The following is a 26674-nucleotide window of genomic DNA, read 5'->3' as shown; positions in this document are numbered from 1 at the left end:
CCCCCCCTTTGCTTATTTTGGAATACATGAGGTACATTTCTATTGGATTGCCTAATATAAAAGGTAGTGAGGCGTGGATGGATAGTATAAATGACAAACAATAAAAACATCTTATTTGAAATAAACAAAAAGGCTTATACAGGTTTTATTTGCAAACTCTTGCTTGACAGGATTACTGAGCCAGAACAAAACTGAATAAAAACACTCTTCTGTTTGACTTGTACGTGATGATAAGTGGGAAGACAGTCTTGAGTTTTTGTTTTCTTTTTTTTTTAAAAAAAAAAAAACTGACTTTCTTGTAAGGCCTGATCATAGAAATGTAAATAATGTAAATGAATCTGCAATTGTCAATTGTTATCACTCCCATACCCGCCAATACACCTGGGAAGGTTGCTATGACACAGTTACCTATGAGTTCTTGGTGGGTAGCGTGATAGAGGAAGAGTAATTTGGAATGGGTTTTACACCCCTGTTTAGAAGAGAGCACTAGGATTCTCTGAAATACTGAATTACAATAGTAAGACACTGCCTCGGAGTTCTCCTTTTCCAGTTTCTAAGTGACGTAGGTGTTTGATTCATCTGTTTATAGAACAATCCTGGCAAAGAATAGGAAAGCACAGATACCTGTTGTTCCTTTAATGTCTGCATTATTCAAGTTTTATACTCTACTGCATCCACAGTATGTCAGCAGTTCTTGAATATTAAACAGAAATATAAATGGATGAACCACTTCTAAAATACTGATGTCTTTAGCTAAAATGGAACTAGATGGGAAGAGACAACTAAGGAATGAAAATAAGCAAATGTTTATGTGCAGGACATGTGGTTCATGTCTTTGTGTTTAAAATAAGTCCCCAGACAAGCTGATGCCATGGAATTTCCAGGAAACTCCTTTTGCCTCCCAATATGGACAAGAAAAATCCTAATCCAAATGTCTGAAAACTATAGTTATACTATGCTATAAACAAGGTGGGAGAAGAAAGGGTGTACCATATACTTAGCTACAGTTTGTAGTGTAAACTCTTTAGCAGTTGGTGGATCAGTAAAAGCCACTGAAGTACTGAAAGTACCTTAAAACATAGGGATAAAAAGGAATGAATGGCTTATCTATATAAACCAGTACCAGAAATTCATGTCTAGGAAATTTTCTAAACAATAAAATGACTTCAGGGAAGATCTCCTCAGTACTAAATGTAGCAGATTTAAAAAAAAAAAGACACACAAATATATATATATATATATATATATATGATAACACAAAACTACAAGGCAGAGAACACACAAAAGAATTAAAACAGTGCTATAGGTTCAGTAGTATCTCATGAAACAAGAAGACCTCTTAACTTAATCAAAGTATCACTCTCGTTTGTTTCTCACTTACTTATTGTATGAGCACACCCTGTTGGGCCTTTTCCCCCAAGTACTGGAGACTCCTACAGTCAGCCTTTAAGCATGTTAAAGTTCTTTGTCGATCTTGGCAAATAGCTTGTTGCAGCCGATTTTGGTATAAGTAATTGGAAACTTACGGCTCCGGGTTTTGAATATTGTACGTAATATTGTTTGATAGTTGTCATTAACTGCTGCCTGTTACCCTGTTTCTGCACTTTCGATGATCTTAATAAACTCCTTGGCAGCTTGAACTTCACTGAAGACAGTCATTGACTCTTGTATATGTTTATGGCTTTTCAGCTAGACATTGCCATTTTCATAGTAATGCACGGGGGCCTGGAGTATTCCAACTACCTGGGCTTTCGGTAGTATGATGGTAAGCTTCCATTCTGATGGCCAACATCCATTCCAAAAGTTTTGGGGCTGAAACTGGTGAATTTCAATGCATGCAATAATGGTCTTTTGCCCATGTATAGTTTTAGCATAAACTGTACTAAATTCAGTAGAATAATACTGTTTCATATAGGTTCTTAAAGCCCTATCACAGGAATCTCTCCAAGACTTTAAACCTCCATCTACAATCTTTGGCTGGGGGGACGATCAAGTGCTTCTATTCGTAAGTGATCAAATTTAAAGGAATTTTGTTTCTTGGATCTAAAAATCTGTTGTCATCTAGAGCACCATGTTCTGTGACTAAGACCTGGTCCTCACAGCCTTGTATCTTTACAGGTGCGAATTGATCCATATTCTATTGGGCAATTGCCTGTGCTACCCCTTCCCTGAGAATATTGTCATTATTAAGCAGCAAACGAACATCACTGAGGACTTCCTTATACTCCCCTGAGGAGCCTGGATTATGAATTTTGAAGCATTGCATACCCTTTCCTCATCAGACAGCTGATCCCAGAAGTTGGCCATTTTGTCTTCTCACTTTGACTCTGTTTTCAAAGTACTTTGTTTCTGGCTTCCTCTCTCTGTTGGAATACAGATAGCTTTAGAAAGTATTTCTTCTGCTATGGTTCGTCTGAAAATCAAATCCCGCTAGGCACCGGTGTGTTTGCTACGCCTAACCATTCTAGCTAAGATACTTAAAGATTAGAGAGAAGCAGCACAGAAGCCTGTGTTTTGCTTTTCTGGTCTTGGTCCTGCTAATTCTTGGGCATGGCCTCCCTCCTCTTACCAAGGATCTGGTTGTGATAATCAAAGCCCTCCCTTAATTTGAGGAGAGCAGGAAGAACTACTTACCTCCAGTGGTTTGACTTTAGGATTGCAACTTCTGCTTCAAGTGCGCAGCCACCTTTGCTTTACTGTGACATTTCTCGCTTGGCAAGTCTTCTAAGTTTGGAAACATGATCCCTTATGGATCAGGAAACTATAATGCTTTTTAGAATTCATCCAAGAAACCAGGAAGTCGTTGCTACTATACTAAGATTAGGAACCTACCTAATGGTTCGAGCAGGGCACCTACCTAATGGTTAGGGCAGAACACCCACCCGGTGATAAGCAGGGCATCTACCTGATTGTTAGAGCAGAATATCTCATTGGAATGGTTAAAGCAGGAACCTACCTTATTATTACAGCGGTGACGGCCAAGCTTCCCAACTGTACCCTCAGGACATGGCATTTCACTATTGGCAGCTCCAGGGAAGATTTCAGGAGTGCTCTGCCCCACATCGTTAGCTAGACTATACATTACAATGATGTTGCCCAGCAGAGGCCTAGCTGTACCATGGCCAACATGGCTTTGAGTAGCCTCCCTTCCTCTCCCTTTCTCTACCCTTGTTTTCACCTTGTCTCTGCTTTTCTGTGCCTCTAATTTTTTTTTGCCCTCCTCCTTTTTTCTTTACAGCAAGGTCTCACTCTGTAGGTCTGATAGGGCTGGAACTTGCTATGTATACCAGGCTGCCCTTGAACTCATAGAGCTGTCTGCTGTTGCCTCCCTGGTGCTAAGATTAAATGTGTGTTCCCAACAGAACTCATTCTATCATCATCATCATTATCATCATCATCATTTTTTTCTATCAGTCTCATTCTAAATCTGCCACCCGCATTTCTCCCTTCCTGTTCTTTTGTCAATGATGCCCCTTGTTTTTTTTTCTAAGTCTTGACCTTCCTCTATCTGACCCCATGCTACCTACTCTGTTTTTCCCCTGTTCCTCTTTGTGTAAACAGTACAGCTCAGATGGAAAGGCATCCTGAGAGTCAGGAGCCAAGGAATACAACAAAGTCACAAAGCCCAACAAACTTCACACAACAAATTTATTGGGAGGGGGAAAAAGCATGAGGGTGGCTGCCACTGTGAGGCAAGAAAGAGTGGAGAATTGAGCAGAAGACAGGGTTTATATAGCTTTTCTTGGGGGGATGTAGTCGGGCAGAGCTTTCAAGGGTGACGCTTCCCAGGATAGGGATTGGTGGAATTTCAAGTACAGAGCTTGAGCTTTCTATTCTGGTGGGTGGGGGCAAGTGAAAGCCATTAGGGCCGGCAAGATTCTCTATGGGTGGAGCTGGCAGTTAGATCCTCAAGGCAGGAGATTACACTTGTTTCTTCCTGTCATTTTCTTTTTTTTAAAGATTTTTATTTATTATGTATATAGGTTTCTTCCTTCATGTATCCTGCAGTACGGAAGAGGACACCAGATCATATTACAGATGGTTGTGAGCCACCATGTGGTTGCTGGGAATTGAACTCAGGAACTCTGGAAGAGCAGCCAGTGCTCTATTCCTCTGAGCTATCTCTCCAGCCACCATCTTCCTGTCATTTTCATCTTCTCTTTTTTTGCGGTGTCTCCTTCCAGCACCATCCCATGCTCCTCTTTTCTTCTCCTCTTGCTGCCTGCCCCACACATTTTCATGGACATCTCCTCTGAGAATCTTCTCAGCGGCAGCTCTTGAGATGATGGCAGCTACCTTCTGGTGATCTTTGCCCTTCCCGGCTCTGGCAATGTCTACAGTGACATCTTCAACCTCTGCACATCAAAACTGCTTAATTATACACCAAAATTCACTTTGAGTACAGGAGATTTAAGGATTATAAAAAAAAATTTCAATACATCCATTGAGTATTAGTATTATCTTGTGTACAAGGGTCCTGTCGTGTACGTTGATGAATTCTCTGGGTTCAGTAGAAACCAGTCTTTCAAGAATTCTAAGAAAGTCTGTCAAATAACACTTATCCTTGGAGCTTATGTTTGTTCCTAAGTATGGTTTTGAAGGGATCAAACTACAATTTCCATTAACATATTTTCAACTTCTTTGTTAAGAAATGAAAAACAATATTCTAACACTCCTTGTTTCCCAAATCCAGAGGGGAAATACAGGCACAAATTTGAAATAAGGGGGGCTGGAGAGATGGCTCAGAGGTTAAGAGCATTGCCTGCTCTTTCAAAGGTCCTGAGTTCAATTCCCAGCAACCACATGGTGGCTGACAACCATCTATAATGGGGTCTGGTGCCCTCTTCTGACCTGCAGGCATACACACAGACAGAATATTGTATAAATAATAAATAAATAAATATTAGAAAAAAATTTGAAATAAGGGTGTGCATGTTTATTTGTGTGAATGTGCTTCATCAAAAATAATTTTCATATACAAAATTGCTTTCTCAGTAGGACTTGCTTTCGTGTATATAGGCACAAATCCTCAACCTTCCTAATGCGTTGACACTTTAATGTAGTTTCTTGTGTTGTGGTGATCCCCAACATGAAATTATTTTTGTTGCTACTTCATAATGGTAATGTTGTTCCTATTTTGAATAGTACTGTAAAGATTTTGGGAGATAGAGGTTTGTCAAAGGGATTGTAACCCGTAGGTTGAGAACCACTGCTCTAAAGCCTGTAGTGCTATGTGAAGATCTGAATATTTAAAGAGAATTTTTAGAATTGTCTTAGGATCGCTATTGTTGTGATGAAGCACCATAACCATAGCAACCTGGGGAGGAAAGGGTTTATTCCACATTGTAGTCCATCACTAAAGGACCTAAGGACAGGAACTCAAACAGGTTGAGAGCCTGAAGGTAGGAGCTAATGTGGAGAGCGAGGAGGGGTGCTGCTTACTGATTTGCTCCCATATGAGTTGCTCAGCCTGCTTTCTTATAGAACCCAGGACCACCAGCTCAGGAGGGACCCCATCCACAATAGGCTGACCTCTTTCTCATCAATCACTAATTAAGAAGATGCCCTACAGTTTTGACTATGAGCGAATCCTACAGAGGCATTTTCTTAACCGAGATTCCCTCCTTTCAGGTGACTATAGCTTGAGTCAAGTTAACATAAAAGTATCCCACACAGGGTGTTATCATAAACTATGCTTAAGAAGAATGACTAGGCAATTGGGGAGTTTCTGATTTTATGTAAAGAGAGTTTGGCATCTCTTGGTTAAAGTTTAAACAGTTTCGTTCAAAAGACATCTTTTACAAATAACTAAAAAAAGGAAATACACAACTCAAAGAATCTATTAGTTTATATCAAGGAAAAGAAGTGTAAAAAGGAAAGAATCTGAGGATAGAGAACTTTGTAAGGTCTGCCATAAACAGTCTAAGTCTATATGTCAGCATGTCCCTTCCACTGTCTTCCGTGTATACCAATGCTGAGGACATCCTGGTAACCTTGAGAACAATATGCCTCCTTTCTCATTAACCTAATGCATGGCAGTTGAAATGTTCTTTGTTCTTCTTGATGGAAATGACAAGTTGCCATCTTTAACAATAACAGCTACTACAAAATAAGACTTAGAGACATCATTGGCAAAATGTTTCTTGGCTTTTGAAAAAAACCTAAAATAAAGGCATTCTAAAGTGATGCTTTTTAAACAAGCTCCCCACTTACCCTCTAAACACCTTCTCTCTTCGCCAGTAAAGTTTCTTAGCCAACAGGCCCAGAATATACCTTCTGACTTCAAATTCAATGTAATAATGTAATTAGAATTATAGACAATAATTTCAGATTAAATATATCACCATTTGAAAACTCATTTTAATTTGTCATGTTTATAGTGGGGTAGAAATTAGGGAGATATTAGAAATTAATGTATTCTGTACATGTTCCTAAAATCATAAACATGAATATTAAATCATTTTCAGGAATACTTTGTCATTAAAAGCAGAATACCTTGAATTTTAAGACTAAAATGTTCAAATAGAACTTCAACACACATTAAATTCAATAAAATTTCCTTAAACTTCAAAGAACACTCTACTAGATTTTATTTTAGTATAATAAGAAAAATAAATCAAATACTTGCCAAAATAACAACTAAGACCTAGAGTAATTTTAGTGTGTATGTGTGTGTGTTTCCAAGACCTCTTAATGTCTGACATTTTATGATGAAACTTGATGTCTGAGATTAATGTGCTGAATTTCAAATAATCAGGTAGTGATAGACAAATTTCCACCAAGAGGTATGAGAGAGATGCAGCCATGGCCACTCCTGATCTCAGACGAACAAAGGACCAAGGAGTTCCCAAAATGTGTTGACTGAGATAAAACTGACAGGTGAAATTCATGGATCCTACGTACACAATTTAATGAATTTTAATGAACATATATGCCTATGTAACCAGAGCCCCAACCACAAGGATATTACTATCTCCTGAAAAGTTCCTCCATGCACCCTGCTGAGTTTTCTACCTACTTTATGTTAAGCATTTTGTTTATATACTGCTTGTGAATACTGTGAATTAAAATGTTTAGAAACATTTGTGAACAAGTTTCTGTGGGGATCCTTACCTTCAGTAAAAACTTGGGAGTGAAATTTTCAGTCACAGAGTATATTTACTTAAATATGCTAGAAGCAACTAACTACTGTTTGAAAGTACATCCTATACACTCAGTGCCAATGTGTTACTCCACGTCTTGCTATTTCAGCGAGTATGAAGTCGTATTTGTTTTCACTTTCATTTATATTTGCCTGATGCCAATGATACTGAAACACGTGTCCCTGTACGTACTAGCAACTCATATGCCTTTGGCAGTGACATGTCTGTTCACTTGTTTTGCTTATTGGTGTTGGGTTGACTGCCTTCATAATACGAAAGTATAGGGATGTTGTGTATATTCTAGATCCATGTCTTGTATCAGCTATGTATGTGTATGATGGCTAGAGTAACAAATAGTTGTAAGTCACCATGTGGGTGCTGGGAACTGAGCTCTGGTCCTCTGCAAATGCAGCAAGTACTCTTAACCACGGAGCCATCTCTCCAGTCCCTAAAGGTCTCCTTTGATGTCCTTTATCACGTTAATAAATGTGCCTCCAATTCTTAATTTACAGAGAGCTCTACATTGTTGAGTGAATGAGAAAATTTATAAGAATATCTTTCGGTCTTTGGAAAAATGATTATTTGGTTTTCTTTCCTTCTGCAAATGTTACAAACTGGTTATGCAAATGTTACAAATTTAGTTAGTTTTGCATGTTAAACTAAACTTGCATCCCTGGTCATGATGTATTAGGTTTTTTTACATGCTTCTGGACTCAATTTACTAGTATTTCAAGTTTTTCATGTCTTTTTTCATGACTGATGTCAATTCATGATTTTATTTTCTTCTTCTCTGTTTTATCAGATTTACTCAGCTTTTTGTCACCTTCATAATATGAGTCAGGGAAACAGTTCTTCCTCCCGTGTTCTCAGAAAGTTTATATAAAATGAGTAATATTTCTACCTTCTTTCAATCAGTAGTGAAACTCCCCGGAATTCTTTATTATTATTATTATTATTATTTAAATTTGAGATTGTAATATAATGGCATCATTTTCTTCTTCTCTTTCCTCCCTTCAAATCACCCCGTATTCCTCTCCTTGCTCTCTTCCAAATTCATGGCCTATATTTTTCTAGGGAAAGAATTTTTATTGCATTGCAATTTCTTTTCTAGATATACAAAAGTAGCAAGATTACCCTATTTCCCTTGTATCTATTTCTAACTATTTGTGATTCTTCACATTTATCTCTCCCAACTACATTGTTAATATCATTAGTACTAAATTGCAATTTTATCCTTTCATTGAAGCCCATAATCTTGCAGAATATGGTACCACTTATTTATTTATTATAAAACTGATTTGAGTTTTATCTCTTCTGCATGATAAGTACTGCTAAGAATTTATCAATTTCTTTAAAAAAATAAATTTCAGGAATCAATTTTTAAAAACTTTAAGAATTGCATTCATTATTATCATTGTATGGCCATGTGGTTGTGTCTGCAGGGGATAGGAGATGTGTATCAGGGCGAAGGACAACCTTCAGTAGTTAGTTCTCACCTTCCACTGTGGGTCATCTCTCTGGTCTTCACTCGTTTTTTGTTTTTCTCTTTTTTGTGCCATAAATTCTTAACTTTGTTGAATATTTATGAGTTGTCATCTTTTGTTTATTGCCTATACTCTTGTTTTTCCTTTTCCTTCTGTAACTCTAAGTTTGATTTGTACTATTTTACTGAGATAACTAAGACGGGCATGTATATCATTGATTGTGCTTTTTTTGTAGCCATTTTTTTAAAATATTTTTTGAGACAGGATTTCTCTGTAGCTTTGGAGCCTATCCTGGAACTCACTCTGTAGACCACACTTGCCTCGAATTCACAGAGATTCGCCTACTAAGTGCTGGGGTTAAAGGCATGTCCCACCACTGCCTCGTTTTTTGTAGCATTTGACTCTAGGAATTTATGGTCAGTGATTCAAAGTGCATCTCATAAGTTTTGGCATACTGTGAAAGTAGAAACATTTTCTAAATTTTCTTGTCATTCTTCTATTTATTGCTTACCTGGCAGTGGGTTATTTCATTTTTCAAGTGTTTAATGGCTTTCTTTATGTTTTAATTTTGGTTTGTTTGCTTTTTGAGACAGGGTTTCTCTGTGTAGCTCTAGCTGTCCTGGAACTAGCTCTTGTAGACCAGGCTGGCCTCAAACTCCCAGAGACCTGCCTGCCTCCTGAGTGCTGTGATTAAAGGCGTGCACCACCACCGCTCAGTCTATGTTTTAATTTTCTTGCATTTATTTAATTATTGTGTGCACAAGACATGTGTGTCTGTGTATACATGTATGTGTATGGGTATATGCCATGACACACATGTGGAGGTCAACTAACTTGCAGGAGTCAATTCTCTCCTTCCATAATGAGGATTCAGATATCGAACTCAGGTCTTCAGGCTTGGTGACAAATGCCTTCACCTGTTAAACCATTTTGCCAGCCCTACTTGTTTGTTTGTTTTGTTTTTTTATACCTTTAAACTTTTTGGCAAAATTATTTAATTTGTTACTGAAAATAAAGTATAGATATATGAAACTATGATCATGGATTTGCCTTTTTAATCTCCATTAGTTATGCACAGATATATCATTATTGACATATCTTCTAATACTTTCCCTTTGTGATTATTAAATGCTAACTCATTTCTTTCAGCTTTCTCATTTCGACGATTAACATGACTGCATATATGTCTATGGGTATGTGTGTAAACAAAATCTCATGCTAAAGAGCGTAACAATAGTAGAGTCATTGTTATTCCTACTTCAGCCATATCTGAAATTATTTACTTTTCACTTAGGTGTGATTTCATCTCTGACATTTTTAATTTGAGAGATCAGCTGTTTGGAAACTTTTCTAATCTTTAAGCATCAAATGTTTTAGTTTTGTTATCTTCTTATAAAAGCATAGCAGTAACGTGTTAGATTAAATCTAAATTATTATTCTATTCACTTACATATCCTCTTATGTAATTTCCTTGTTTAGAATTTAGATATCAAATAAAAAAAAGAGTTCAGCCAAAGTAGAAGAGGACTGAAAGCCAGTGCTAGATGAAAGTGTGGAAGTGACCAAAATACATTAAATATATGTATGAAATTAGATGGATAATGAATAGATAAATCATTGATGGACATGTAAGAAAAATGTTAACTATTCAAGATTATATGTAAATCTACACTCTTCTTTCACATAAAATATATAGCATGTGTTACTATATACATTAAACTATTATATATAATACATATATTCCTAGCTCTCACATATAAGTTTTTTCATCTTTTAAAAAATGTAGAATCTCTAATGTGCCATGTCTATAAATGAAAAAGATATTATCATAAAATCCACTTTGATTATTTTAAAGAGTTCATGTCCAAGACCTACAGTATTTCAAACTGTGTTTTGAAATTAGCAACTGGAAGTCAACACTCAAGAGTTTTGTAAGAGCCACATTATTTTATTGATAATCATAAATACTTTTTGTAATGTGGATTATTAATGTTCCACTTTTATAGGTCCAATTATAAGATTCAAAGTTTAAATATTTCATTTTTAAGGAAAAATATTTTTTACCTAAAATATCAGGGACTAGCATTAATTTAGATAGACATAATAATCGCTTTACTTTTGAAGTTAATTTTGCAGTTTATTTCCTCTTTATACTCATGACTTAAGCAAGGATTAGCATTCAGTAACTAAGGTTTAAGAATGCACCGTTCATCCACTGGGGCAGACATGGTTTTGGAATTTTAATTTGGGCAGCCTCTGCTTTGACTGGACAAAGAACACAGAAGGTGATAGCATGTCTCAAGCTTGCTGCCACTGGAAACATGACCCTGCTCTTTTGAACAGTCCCTAGTTTCTCTGCAGAAATAAGCCTCCATGACACAGGAGAGCAGTCAGGAGAAGACAGGGAGTGAACATGGATGACAGAAGTGTCTGTGTCACCCATTCATTAGGGACTCACAAAGGGGTATAGAAATTCTGAGCTTTTGTAGGGACTGAGAGCTCCGTATCAAATGTCTATGGAGTAATTTAATTACATGGGTATGGTAGGAATGACACAGTGGTTACATTAATAAACTGAAGCATTAAAGAATAATAGCCCAGTTATTGCTGAATTATGGGAAACACGCTGCCTATTCATTCCTGGTGATATTAGAAGGGAGAAGGAGGGAGCTTACTTACCACTTTACACCCCCAATGCATAAAGAAACAGTCTCTTGCTTCTCCAGACCTGTGGAAAACCGGGTGCAGTGGAAGACCCAAAGTCACGCCCAATAGCATAACTCTCGCTTTGTGCAAGATGCTTAAAATATCATAAGCTAAGTCTGTTTTTATGGTACTGAATAAAATTGACGTGGGCCAGACGTAGTAATGAGCATATGCTACATAAACATCTCTGAAGAACCTTCTCACAGATCTCAGAGATGGTAATCCCTGTTCAATGGCCTGGGCCTATTATTAATAGAATCCACTTGACACACTCATGGGCCTCTAGATTACTAGCTGAAAAGAAATAGTCTATTATTTAATAGAAGCTACAGTAATGTCTCATTTTTTCTATCCCTATGGACAACTAGAAAAAAATATCCTCTACCCTTTGCAGGAGGAGGGGAAAAGGAACTCACATTTGATTTCATATCATTTATCAAGAAACACTTATTGAATGGTGCCAACACTTCCAAGAGCTGTACTGCAGGAGAGGAGAGGAGCTGTATAAGATATGGTGTCCACTGACAGGTTTTAGTGGGGGAATTCGCAGATTAGCTAGCTCCCTTCTTTCACTCCTGAGAGTCTCTTCGTAAATTCTTGTACACACCATCTTTCATTGGCATTTCTTCACGGGTGAAAATATGGCTAAAGATTAGAAAATCCATCTTATCTCTGAAATCTTTTGACACTATGAAGGCAGGAAAAGTTATCTCGAGAGACAATATACGTCTAGTTTTCACAGAAGCACACTACAATATCCAAAAACGACCTCAGGAACCACTAATAGTACAAATTAATATCAATATAATCTAATAAAATAAATTATATGTTGCACTTTGAAGTTTTAGGAACGTCTTCTGAAATTCAGATTTGAAAAACTCCAATAATGGAATTTGAAGAAACCGAGGACTCACTTTCTTCAGCTAAAGTAGACTAATATAAGTTCATGGGCAAAATACACAGTTGTATTACTTCCTCTAACATATATTTCCCATAGGAGTCCAGTGCTGCTCATTGTCCTAGAATCACCTCCACAGAAACTCTTTACATCAGTGGTCCCCAAGTTGAAGAGGCAAGAGTATCACATGGGAAACTTGTTAAAACAGGTTGCTGGGCCCAATCACAGAGCTCTGATTCAGCAGGACTGGGTTGGAGCCAGAAAGTCTGCATTTCTGCCTGTTTCCCTCCTCCCTTCTGCTAGGGCCAACGATCCAGGGACCAGTTTGAGAACCACTGCTTTAGGTATTAGAAAGACAGTGCCCTCCGGAGCCTTGAGAGAAATTGCAAAATCCTCTTTAACTTGGCAGTTAAGGCCAATCTTCTTTCATGTTGTATTGACAGACATCCTTGATGAGGCAGTCCTTGATAATTCAAAGGGCAGAGTTTAGAAATTCTAAAGAGGAAATGGAAACAGCGTGGTGTTTCCTTGTGTCACTTAACAGGCATTACATAAACAGACATTCTCCTGCAGACTCGCATCTTTACTTCAGCTCTTCAGAGCATTCCATTGGGATCAAAGTGTAGCGGGGTAACCCTGGCTAATTGCAAGCCTTTCCAGCCCCGCTTCATCATGTGCTCTGGGCAAAGCAGAAGAGTCCAACCGTTGCCCACTGGTTCCTGTGTAGCCCACAAAAGTTCCAGAAAAGGATTAGTCAGCAGTTTCTGGCTCTCCTGCCCACACTAACCACAGTTTGGCCACCAAAAATGTGGGTCAGCACATTGCCAAAGTGCCGAAGCATGGTGGTTACAAGGACCAGAAAACTCAACTTCAAAACATGTGAGTCCGTTACTGTTCAGAACGTGGAGGAGGGCAAAGGTCAGCCCTGCTGTTCTTGGACCCGATCCTGTTATGCCATCTTTTTGTGAAGCCAAGTGCTGCTCACACGATTTTATGTTTCTCTTATAAATTCTGCCAGATAGTGGTTTAATTTAATGAGACTTGGCTGTAATATTTAGTCAGATGTAACTATTACTCTATTTTTTTCTCAGAGAAAGAAACACTTGACTAAAATTTATACTGCAGACTGAATGCGGAAAATCAGTAGCCTTCACTCCCACACGGATTCATAAAGCCACACTATTAGAAACACCTCCTTTTCTGTTTTGATTGTGCTACCAGTACATAATTGGCTTGAAAAATTCGCCCCTTTTGCCCTCATAGAGAGCTATATTGTTTGCTTCTTGGGAGATTGCTTTTTTATACTAGATTATTCATTTGTAAAGAATGAGAGTGCTTGTCAGTCATTATGTAGATGCTATCAACTTGCCGGTACTGATCTAGTGAGAAATCTGCCTTAAGGTTTGGCTGAAACAAAATTCTCAAGACCTATAATTTGTTATTCGCCTTCTCCCTTACACAGCTTTAGCCACAATGCGAAGCTTAACAATATGTAGCAGAGGGCTGGACAGACAGCTCAGTAGATAAAGTGCTTGTTGATCAAGCATGGGGACCTTAGATGGATCCCCAGAATCCATGTAAAACTTGGTGATGTGTTTCTGTAATCCTGATGCTAAAGAGGTAGAGATACAGTAGCAACTGTGGTGTTTGATAGCCAGCCAGTCTAGCTGAATCAGAAAGCTTCAGGTCAAGTGAGAGTCCCTGTCTCACAAATAAGGTGCAATATGATTAAGGAAGAAATCCATCCTCAGCATCAGACTTGTACATTCACCTCTACCACACACGCACACACACACACAAACACACACACACATACACACTAATATACACAGAAAAAAAATCCAGAATGGATTTTAAAGTTTTATTTTGCTGCATTAAAAATTAAAGAAACTAAGTCCTAGAAACAGAATATACTAAAAGAAACCATGAGATGGGGCAGAATTAGAAACATATTTGGTTACTCTGCTAAGATCATTGGCTATTTTATTTGTTTTGTACAACAGTTATTTTTCTAAGCACATTGATAGTGATGACAACACAGCTCTTATTTAATAAGGCACACTGATTTTTAAGAAATTCATTGTGAGAGGCTGAAGAAATGGCTCAGCAGTTAACAGCACTTGTTTAGAAATCATGAGAACCAGAGTTCAGGTTCCAGTACCCATTTAACAAGTCAAGTATCCAGCTCTTGGGTATCTGATATCCTCTTCTGGCTGTGTTCAAAGTTGCAGGCAAAGTCACATGCTTGTACATATTTGCTCACATACATACATGTATACTTGTGTGGAAATATACATACATACACATAAATAAATTTTCTAAAAGTTCACTATTATTTCAATATGAAATATTTTATGGACAATATATCTTTAGATTTTTTAGATTTATTTTATTACTTCATATGTAAGCATGTTTTTTTTCTGCGTGTACATCTATGCGATATATGTGTCTCTCATGCCCAAAGTGGTGGGCCTTCATATGAGTGCTGGGAATCTAACCTGGGCCCTTTGCAACAACAAGAAGTACTCTTAATCACTGAGAAAACACTCCACCACCTGAATTATTTTTTTAAGAAAAATTACATATATGGGGGCTGGAGAGATGGCTCAGCGGTTAAGAGCACTAACTGTTCTTCCAGAGGTCCTGGGTTCTTTGAGTTTCTTTGGCTATCCAATACAGACACAGCTGGACTTCTTAATAGAGCTTTGCCACCTTCAGTGTCTCAGTGAGGTTATCAGAGAGGGGAAAAGAGGGAGAGAGAGAGAGAGAGAGAGAGAGAGAGAGAGAGAGAGAGAGAGAGAGAGAGAGAGAGAGAGAGGAAGGAGGAGGAGGAGGAGGAGGAGGGATGGAGAGAGAGAATGCTGATATTTTTTCTGTATTCAGAAGTGAATGACTTTGCGAGGAAATGTGCAACTTGCAACAGGCATGGGAAGTCAAGCTCGCTCTTCCTTTTTTTTTTAAAAAAATCGCCTCTTTAGGATCAAAAGCATCATTGAAATACAGTGCACAAATCAATCGTTAAGCTGTTGTGCATGGTGGGCTATGTATATGAATAAAAAAATCACTGGGATCATATGATACCTCTTCAAATCCAGCTAACATGACCGAGAAGAACAGTGAAAGCACACAATGGACTAGATAAGACCAGCCAGACTGGAACTGAAAAAGCATGGGATAAAACCGGATTCACTGAACATAGCGGACAATGAGGACTACTGAGAACTCAAGAACAATGGCAATGGGTTTTGATCCTACTGCACGTACTGGCTTTGTGGGAGCCTAGGCTGTTTGGATGCTCACCTTACTAGACCTGGATGGAGGTGGGTGGTCCTTGGACTTCCCACAGGGCAGGGAACCCTGACTGCTCTTCAGGCTGACAAGAGAGGGGGAGTTGATTGGGAGAGGGGGAATGGGAGGCAGTGGCGGGGAGGAGACAGAAATCTTAAATAAATAAATAAATGGAGGAACTCATCTATATATTTTACATGGTTTTCTATTTTTCGACAGAGTAATAAACATTAAATAATATTTCTAAAAGTCCTGGCTCTGGTGACACATATGAGACATTTGTGGAATTTCCCACTAGGAAAAGATTGTGCCATTATCCTCTGAACTAAAGCCCATCCAGGCCCTTTTACTGAACTGTTGTTGGACATACATTTTTCACATTTCTCATGAACGTTTTACCTCCTTTCTTGGTGTGTGCGTAAGGACCAGACTACAGACATTAATGCATGACCACCATCTTATTAACCCCTCAAAAGCAACATGTTCAATCAGTGTATGTAGAAGACACAGTATGTAATTTCTAGAATCTAGTGAAAACAGTCGAAATACAGTGCCCTTTAAAATATAATAAGAATTCCAACATGGTGATAGCAGAGCATGAAATGGAATTCAGGGCCCGTCATGAAGCCTGGTGCAACTTTATAGCAGTGCCATCTGTAAAGCTCGCCTCTCATATGAACAGCAAATGAATGACTTATTTCGTCATTCACCTAAGCAACCAAAGGCATAGTTTGGGGCCATGTAATTATGGTTTGGGTTTTTAACTAACTAACAAAAGAAGATATGTTTTGAGGTCATTTTTTAATTCCTTCAGCCAACTTATATTTTTGATCTACTTTAATTATTGCCTTTATTTAAATGGTTGTTTCCTTAACATACTACAAGTTAGAGGACACCATTGAAGCCTGCCCAGCCAACAGTAAACCTGTTACAGAAGTCTGATCACTGTGCCTTGTGTTTACAGCCCCCGTTTTACTGGAACTTAGCCACTTCACAGTACAAGTGCTTAAGGATTTCTGTTGTGCATCCAGCACTGAGAAAAATGGATAAAGAAATGGCACCTTAAATGAAATAGCACAGCTCTCCAAAATATTCGCAAATCACATTTTAAAATCAAATTATGTCATTACCATGCATTTTAAGGGAGGCTGGGGGGATGTTAGGGAGATATGTGCTTTTTGTGACAAATTTCCAATGTGATTTTTTTTTAATGAGAAAGGAGTGTCACATGGGGACATTCTTGACCAAGGCTTGTTTTTGCAAGTTGGAGAGAATAGAGCTCTACAAAGGCAAACAAGAGAGCAAATTCTTCCCTGGAAAAATTCAGCCACTGGAAATGTGGTCTTGTCCAGATAGTGAGAAAATAATTGTCTCCAGGTTTGATGAAGGGTTTATAGCACTAACGTTTTAGGATGAAATACAGCTGGTTTCAGATTCCACTGTCAACTCAAAATCAAGCTAATTTCATGTGGTTTGGGGTTTTGCAACTATTTTTTTGTAGAGTACTTGTAGGGACTTTTTGTTCCAGACACACATCCCTGGGAATACCCTACCCCACCCCCACAGTTACTCCAACTCCATCGGAAAATTTACCGGGGAAATCATTACTGATTCTTCCCAGCAGAGGGCACCGTTATACCTCCGTCGGTTCTGGATGTAGCCACAACTTCAGCAAATCCCTCAACACATGTTGTTTACATCCTCAGCCCGAACACATAATCCTCAAAGAGAAGGAAAAAAATGAGAATAAATATAATCGGAAAAAAGCACAGTTCTCCAGAGCTGCAGCTTCTGCAGTTCTAAGAGGGAGTTCTTTGTGTCAGTAGTGGTGGTAGGGGAATTTTGTCTTACAAACTTAATTCCAAGATAGGTTTGGGACTGGCTCTCTGACGGCCTTGCTTCTCTTTGTTCCTGTACTTTTTATGAGCTGTTTTCCATTCATCTCAAAAACTGCTTTTTTTTCATAGAATCTATATGAACATAAACTAGCAAAATAAGGTAAATGCTATTTTTCCCTTTGAAGACTGGTAACGTGTGAACCTAGTGTTTGGAATGATGGGACACTGAAACGTATTTTTTGCTGTTTACATAACCAATTTGGTAGACAAAAACAGCTCACTAATTCATATTTGTGTGATATTACTCAGCTGTGCATATGACATTGTATTAATTACTATTTAATTCACTCTTGAGAGCACTGTTCTGATTATAGAAAAATAGGTCTACCCTCATGCAAAAAATTGTACAGGAAATATCCTAATTAGCACAAAAAAACCCTTTAACACCCAGAAAAGGTCAGCTTTATAATCATGCAAATTAAATCATCTCTTTTTAAATGGCAACATGCACAGTATACAAAACACAATATTATGTCTTGATTTAGTTGAAATTAGAACAATAAACATTTTTTGAAACTGTCATATGTTAGTGGTGCAATTTTTAAAAGAAGCTTGGCATTCTACATATTTGTCATTAATTGCTTTAGTAGCCCTTTTTTTCCCTTTTGTCTGATGATATTGTTCCCTTATGTTAATGTTTTGGCAGACTCCTTGGATGTGAAATATTTTTCAAACCCGAGTAGACGTTGTTTCATTTTTTGTTCTCTTTTCATTATGTTTGGAGTATTATCAAAAGAGGCTATTGATATTTTACATGCTGCCTACTTTTATCCATTCTATTTGCAAGTATGAGACACAAATAAATTAGCAACACTACTAATTCAATTGAAGAAAAAACAAAACCTATGGTAGACTACTCCAGACTTGATTAACAAAAATGTATCGAGCACAAATATAATCTGTGATACCTACATAACATAAGATGCATCTGCACTATTTCTCATAAAATTATTGATGTGGGACTAAGGTCCTATGAAATGTATTGGTCTCGAGGTTCAGCAGACACAGAAGGTAGTGCTCCTCTTGGAACAAAGGCTTAATGTTGTCTCTTGTCTGGCTTCAACCAGGGCTCAGTTTTCATCTGTGCCTCTAGGAAGACATGTTGCTTCCAGGGCTGTCTAGGGCTCTGAAAAGAAGCACAAAAGCAGATTTCCTCCCCCATCCTTCTATTGTGTTCTAAGTTTTCTTTAAGAATAGATGTTTCAAAATGGAGTGAAGAAGCATCTTGCCATGAAGCCGGTGAATAGGGCATCTACTAGGATGTAAAATTCCAAGTTTCTAAATCCCCACTCAGATTTGTGCAGTAGTGGTAACTGGATGTGTGATTTCCTATGTTCTTTCCATCATCTTTCCAAGGTACACAAAGGATGACTTTACACAAGACTGCATTTTTACAGCCTGAGATTGTGCTGAGCTCACTGGTAACAAAAATGTTCTCTTTATAACCAAAAGAATGGCTGTGTTGAAATATTTCAAAAACAGGCATCCAACCTTCCTCAGACTAAATGGCAACATTTAGATTCTGCAGATTTTTGGAAAGTCTTAACTAGCCGTCCTGAACTTTATACATTTAGGATATCATTGCCAATTCTAGAATCAAGATATAAAGCAAAAATTCCTGTCACAAATATTATATTTAATCTATCAATGTTAGGAAACTATCTTGCTAGTCTTTACTTTTTAAAAATTATGTTTATTTATTTTGTTGATACAAGTGGGCCACAACACACAAAGGTTAAGAGTCTCACTTGTAAAAGTTGGTTTTCTTCTTCCATCATGTAGGTCTCAGGAATTGAACTCAGCTTCTCGGGTTTGGCAGAAAGTGTATCTAGTCACCAATCTACCTCAATGGCTGTTGTCTGAGGTTTCTGTCTGGCCTGGTTCCCACAGTTGTTAAGTCCCTAATCCTAACCCTAACACAGAGGTCTACATTAATCATAAACTGATTGGCCCATTAGCTCAGGTTCTTAATAACTCTTATAACTTACATTAGCCCATTATTCTTATCTGTGTTAACCACATGGCTCAGTACCTTTTTCAGTGGTGTAGTCACATTTTGTTTCTTCTGTGTCTGGACAGGACTGCAGAGGGAGCTTCCCTCTTCCCAGAATTCTCCTGTTCTCATTGACCCGCCTCTAATTCCTGTCTGGTTGTCTTGCCTATACTTCCTGCCTGGCTACTGGCCAATTAGTGTCTATTTAAAACATAATTGTCAGAATATAGACAATTGCCCCGCACCAAATGACCCTATTTTGATGTTCTGGGGTTATTCAAACTTAGCAGTTTCTGAAGAAACATTTGCTTCCTGTCCCTCTGTGTTCCTCTCCATAACTGTTTAGCTAGAGGGACAGTTTTAAACTTAACCATGATGTAGCATCACCTGAGAACACAATCAGTCCCTTTCTGATTTATCAGGTTTAGCTAGGATGTGGTACCAGATTTTCCACTTTCAGTGAGTTCTCAGGTGAGGAAGATGGTGATAATAAACTTTCTAGTGAAAAGATAATATTCAGAGGATCACTAAACCACACTCTGGAGATACAGAGTATCTCTTTCTTTGAGGCCTTGTTGAAGGTTGAAATACTCCTGAGGCACTTCACCTCTTCTAGAAATTCCTTGCTCTGAAAGTGAAGGCATTTTATCTATCCTTAAGTTAAGGGAAACTTCAGTCTTATTAAGCTCTCATGTCATCATGCCTGATAATGTTTGAAATAATTACTCACTTTGAATCCAACAAATTAAATTTGATGTACATCAACTCAGAGTCTCTATCTGGGCATTATTGGCAATCAGATCTGTTTATTCTTTAGTGTGCAAGTTGTCCTGCATATTGTATAACAGCATCCCTAGCTTGTGCATGCCAGACACCAAGAGCATCACAATATGCATACTCAGATTGTAATAGCCAAAATTATTCTAGACATTGCCAAATATTACCTGAAAGGTAAAAATACTCCCTGGTTGAGAACAACTATGTATTGTTATTTCCAAGTTTACTAAAATGTCAGGAATGATTGCAGGGTGCAATCATTTGAACATGCCACTGTAACTCACCTGAGCTTCCCTTTAAACATTTAACGGGTACAAACCTTCATATTCTGCCTATCACATCTTAGTTCTTGGGCTCATCTATTCATGATGCTACCGTTTGTTCCTACTCTTTATTTCCTAGAGGTGAAATCATTAGGAAATCAAGAATTCCTAATATATCTATTCTGTAGAGATTCCTTGTAACTTGAGTACTTTAATCATGTTTTGTATCTTGTATGGCCTGACATGTTTAATTAGTTTATAAATATTGCAGTGGTTTTGTTACACTTCAGTAATTAATGAAAGGCCCAAATATTTAAAGGGCTTCAAACAAACAAGCAAAAGCCTCATGAGATGCTGTGGAAGAAGATCAAGATCAGGTTGGTCTATATAGTGACTTTCTAACCTGACCTTGTCTTAAAACAAAGAGAAGAGTCTCCTGAACAATTTGAAATGCATTCAAATGTTCTGGGCCAAGAGTGAATTCTGAAAATTTTCCCAGTAAATGAAAAGCTATTTGGAAGTATTTTTACTTAAAACACTACAGAAAAGGGATTCATTAATTGGCTATCACATTCCTTAACAAAAGACCACAGCTCATCTGACTTCTTAGAGTTCCATGAGAAGAGCCCATTAATAGAATGTGGTGTTTTGTAAGGGACTAATAAAAACCCTGACAGGATCCACTGTATGACCTATGGTGCACTCTTATCTTCCAACTTCTAGGGCTGGGAAAGATGAAGTAGGGTGTGGAGGGGGCACTATGTGCCATGACTGAGGAATCAAAAATAAGAAGCATTACTTATGAGTTCACCAGTCAGTCTGAAGACTGGACATGGCTGGTTTCTGTCTCACACAGTTATAGTGACAATATTTCCAGAGCAAAGTCTGACACAAGAATTTGGGTTACTTCCAGATGTGAAAAGCATCTGGAAAGGAGAGAATGGAAGTCAGTATGTTGAAACATCCCATGATATTTTATGTGGGTTGTGTAAAAGGGAAAAAGAAAAAAGACTGCAATATGGAATCCTTATCTTCCCCTCCATGCTACTAATGTGGTCAGAGACATATGTCTAATGCCAGAATGGGATTTGTCAAGGTGTATCCAAGTGTGAGAAGGAGAAAGAAGAGGAGGCAGGGAATAAAAGGAGGAACAAAAGACCAAAATAGAGAAACATATTCTTCTCTTCTGCAATATAAGGATGATCTGACTGAAAACTATTAAAATGGACAACAACTCTCATGTGTTTTGTGGGATGGTAAGTAGATACAAGTTTTAAGGAAAGTAATTTCTTAATCTTAAGAAAGATAAAGCCATATCTTATAAATAATTAATTCTACTTCTAGAAATGCACCTATGGAAACTCTTGAATAGCTCAGCTAATGTGACAATAAATTAAAGTTGATAACAATGTTGTATGTTAGATTTAAAAAACTGTAAATGATCAAAAAGCCAACCTAAGTAGCTATGTGCCCTATCAATATAATGAAATGTTATATAACAGTCACAATAAGAATCCTAATTTAAAAAGCTGTAGAGTGCTATATATAAAATTGCTTCACTTTAAAATATATTTGTTATGTTTACATGAGGACAATTTTGGAATATTGCACTATAAAGTGTCACCTGTGATTGATTCCTGTACATGTGCTAGGTCCAAGGTTATTTTATTTTCCTGAGTTTCTAATAGTTCAATAATGCACAGGCAATTTCCATTTTACTTCAACTAAAAGTAAAGGATGAAAGATCTATGTGATATGAAGAAAAATCATAGTATCATAACCAGTTTAAAGGAATAAGATGTATGTAAAAAGTGATTCAGTTTATGTGTGCCTCATACATCTAGCCTGATCACAAGCTGGATAATACAGTAGCTGCCATTTCTCAGGAATTACTCTAAAGAGCACATGCGTTTGTCAGCTCTTAGTTAATTAATACACGAGATTTTCTTGAAAGGACAAAGGTGCTGCCCAGTAGCTAATTCAAGCACTAACTTATAGGCTGCATAATTATGGGACTGATTAATATAAGACAGTATAATATTAGCACTGCAGAAAGAGGAAAGAACATTAATTGTTGCATTTTTTGTTTAACCCTCTTGGAAAAATAAAGGCAGAAGAGATAAAAAACACATCATGCATTTCTACAAAGACAGAAATAACAAAAACTTACATTATGCCAAACTCCAGAGCAAAACATACCAAGTCCAATAACTCCTAAACCCCCATTAGCAGCAAAGGCCCTTGGCTCCCTCCTGACCTACCTATCAATGAAACAGCCACTATCTGAATTCCTGCCCTAGCAAGTTCTCATTGCCAGCAACACATCCCTACACCTGTAATAACAATTGACTGAATGTTGGACCGCCAGGTAGCTTCTTTTCCCCAGAGGACCCAGACACATAATCTTCCCCAGCAGTTAGACCCATAAATTCAAAGCTGTCTCATTTAGAAGTGAATAATCCCTTTAAAAAAAAAAAGAAGAATCTGCTGTCTTCTACTGTCTCTACATCCTACCCACACTCCCTCCTCCAACCTTCTCCAGACTTTCTGGCTTTTTCACTTCCTTTCCTGAAGTTTGTCTTTGTGAATCAAAGTCGTCATTGCAATTAAAAATGATCACACTGTGTTAGAACAAAATAAGAAAGTTTTAACTGGCTCTTATAACCTGTCACAAGGGGATTACTGCTTCCAAAATGTCATGCCATCCAAAAATGTACAGGCTTCAGAAGAAAGGACCCAGTGATAGTTAATACATAGCATGTGAATTCTGCAGTATGTAAGTGAATCCACTTGTATAAATTTGGAATTGAGTTTCACTTTCAATGGGTGACAACTATGATGGTGGTCAGAATTTGCTAACTGCCTCTGGCTGCCTTCACTCATATCATTTTCATTCACTTCTAGGAACTTTTCAAGTCACCAGGTCTTTTTTTTCCCTCAGATAAATGAACCAGAAAGGGCCCAAATCGCCTGCTGTTCTGTGTTTCTCAGATATAAAAATGACTGGAATGCTACATTACCTACTTGCAGCTCAGCAAACAGACCTACCATTTTGGTTATTGCTATTGTCCCATATTCCTCAATCCATCACTTAATCATTGGACAATGTCATATCTTACCACCACCACTACTACTACTACTACTACTACTAATAATAATAATAATAATAATGTCCTTATGCCTAAAAAGTGTTGCTGCCAGAACGTTGGAGATTTTGAATTACCTGGAAGTAATGCCTTTTGAATGAGTTTACTTCATTAACCTGCCCCACAGACTTATTGTAGATTATTTTAAACATAATATATTTTAGTTTTTAGAAAAGATACATACTCTGCAAGATCTTAAGGTTAAATTTTAAAGCAACAACAACAAAAAACTGCCATTTTTCTGAGGTCTTCAAAATGGTCAACTATTGACAGTTTCACATAGTTCAGTCTCAATGTGTGAAACTAATTTTTACGAATCCAAGTGTCGTTCACTGACTCTAGGGAAAAAGGTCTAGTTCAACATGTTTTACAATAAATACCAAGTAAAGAGTGAATTCTCTTTTTTTTCTATTAATTAATTTATTTAATTATTAAAGATTTCTGCCTCTTCCCCGCCACCACCTCCCATTCCCTCCCCCTCCCCCAATCAAGTCTTCCTTCCTCCTCAGCCCAAAGAGCAAGCAGGTTTCTCTGCCCTGTGGGAGGTCCAAGGACCACCCACCTCCATCCAGGTCTATTAAGGTGAGCATCCAAACTACCTGGGCTCCCACAAAGCCATTACGTGCAATAGGATCAAGAACCCATTGCCATTGTTCTTCAGTTCTCAGTAGTCCTCATTGTCCATTATGTTCAGCGAGACCGGTTTTGTCCCATGCTTTTTCAGTCCCCGGCCAGCTGGCCTTGGTGAGTTCCCGATAGAACATCCCCATTGCCTCAGTGTGTGGGTGCACCCCTCGCAGTCCTGAGTTCCTTGCTCGTGCTCAAGAGTGAATTCTCTTTGTTGAGTTGATAACCATCAGTGCATTTGCCCTTATGTTTCCATGCTCTCTTTGCTGAAAGTGGGAATTCCATAGCCACTGAGATTCAGCTAAACAGAGAAAAGGAATGCCAGTTATCAGCCGTAAAAGCCAAAGCTTGCAGTCTCTCACTTCTAAAATACATTCAAGATTGCCTGGGAAGGGCCAAGCCCTTTTGTTGCACTTGTAGTCCCCTCACCCCCCAGAACTTCTATTTTCTCTAATAAGAGGCAGGATTTCACTTAAGTAGTTTAGAGACAAATTAATGAGTGATTTGCCTTTTCCTGTGTGACCAGCTAGCCATTCTTTTCTGCTCTCAACGTCCATCCTGTTTGGAAGGAATTGATTCATAGCCTGCATTATGCAGAATGAACTCTGACTGATGAGAAGCAGGAGTTATTTTGTTGGCATTTTGTTAATTTTTCAAACTTAATTGGTTTTTTTTAAAAAAATCATGAATTATTTATACATGTCTGAATGACAGGTTCACATTTTGCTTCCAAAATAAAATTAGTTTCACAGAATATACACTTTAAATATCTAATAAATGTTAAGTTGTTGGCATGGAATGCCCATTCGTTTTTCTGATTTGAATAAATATTAGAAAAGCATAACCTAATTTATTCTTCCATATCAGAAAAATGATCAGATAACTTCTACTAACCATTTTCCTGTTAGGTAATTTATGATTATATCTCTTTATTCAATAGTAAGGTCTTGACATTGAAAGATCATTCACATAGCTCTAGCAACATCATGCATTTATTTAAACCACACTTGACTAGCGGTATATAAATAATCTCTCCTAAAACCATATTGATTTCCCAAAGGGAATATTAAATGCTAAATAACTTCACAGATTGAAAGTAGTCCTGTCTCTGCCCTCATTGTTGATATAATCAAAAATGATGATATTGTACCTAGCTTATTTTTAATAATTCATGCATTGAGAGCAAAAGAAAATATTATGCCATTGCTGGGGGACATGAACTCTGAACTGCAAAACACATCCTCCTTTTCTTAATAAATGATAATTGTCTAACCACTGCATGGTGTCTACCATGGATTAAGAATGTGTCCCTTTATAATGGTGCTATAAATTAGCACAGAGTATTATTCTCCAGATATGAGATGGACACATTGTGCAAATCTTTAGGAATGTAGCTTGCACATCTTTCATTAGTCCTCACAGAATTGTGCTGAAGTTTATAATGCTCTGATTTCATATATCACAAAATTGGACAATGCTTGGCTCTTGAGCATAGAAAATAATTTTAAGCATGTTGATAAAATATGTTTATGTGTTCATCAAACAGTCCTCAATTCCTTATTAGCCCTACAGTTAGATTCTGTTAGCCAGGTTCCCTACTACTTATTGGTAGTCACATGACTATAAGTTCATACCATTAGTGTATATCATATTGATAGTCATGGGTTTAAAATATCATTACAATTAGCAGAACTATTAGTGATTATTAGAATATTAGTGGTGGTTGGGTTCTTGAATCTGAGTAATAGGGAACATCTCAGAAGACATAAAAACTCAATGGAGTATAGGTGGAACTGAGACACATGCAAGAAATAAATCTACACTGAGTACATTTTGAATTATAACTAGGTACCTACAAACATAATAAGTCTGCTAATATTGAATATAACAGTCCTTAATTCTAACCTCCTTTTAATCAATGCTTTTCCCAATTACTCAAGTATAAGGCTACAATTAATATCAACTATATTAAGAGATACTATGTCTCTATAATCATTTATTCTTTGAGAAAATAGCAATTTACAGTACAGCCTATTTCAGATAGAATGACTACAAAGTATACTTTATAAAAAACAATTGGTCACTGTTTTTTATTATTACTTCCAAACTAGGGAAGTTCTACCAAGAACATTTTGGTACAAAACTGTGAGTATTTTGTGAAGTGATAGTTTTTAATCACACTCTACAACATATGCAATTTGAATGACATTTTCTTTTTGTTTTGGGAAGAAATTGTATGTTTAGAAAACATCAGCCTGAGTAAGGTTTTATTAGTTTTGTCTACACAGGACTCTATTTTTATCTTTTGTTTCAGACAGGGTAACACTATGTAGCCCAGACTGGCTTGCAATTTGCAATCCTGCCTCAGTCTCCCTCCAAAATTCTGGGAATACAGATGTGCATCATCACTCCTAGAAAGGCATTTAATGTGGGGTTCACAAAAGCAATAGTT

The 26674-nt window shown here is 37.5% G+C and overlaps 1 protein-coding gene and 1 pseudogene across 1 annotated transcript in view; one reads left to right on the top strand and one right to left on the bottom strand.

The window, feature by feature from the left end:
• Positions 1-26674, top strand: part of Mid1 (midline 1) — a 363047-nt gene that overhangs the window by 91578 nt on the left and 244795 nt on the right. The gene's annotated exons all lie outside the window — the stretch shown is intronic.
• On the bottom strand, positions 1447-2307 carry LOC130867962 (F-actin-capping protein subunit alpha-1-like; annotated as a pseudogene).

This window comes from Chionomys nivalis, chromosome X (genome assembly GCF_950005125.1).
Source record: "Chionomys nivalis chromosome X, mChiNiv1.1, whole genome shotgun sequence".
NCBI classification, from domain to species: Eukaryota; Metazoa; Chordata; class Mammalia; order Rodentia; family Cricetidae; genus Chionomys; species Chionomys nivalis.
This window is presented reverse-complemented; position numbering and strand designations above follow the sequence as displayed.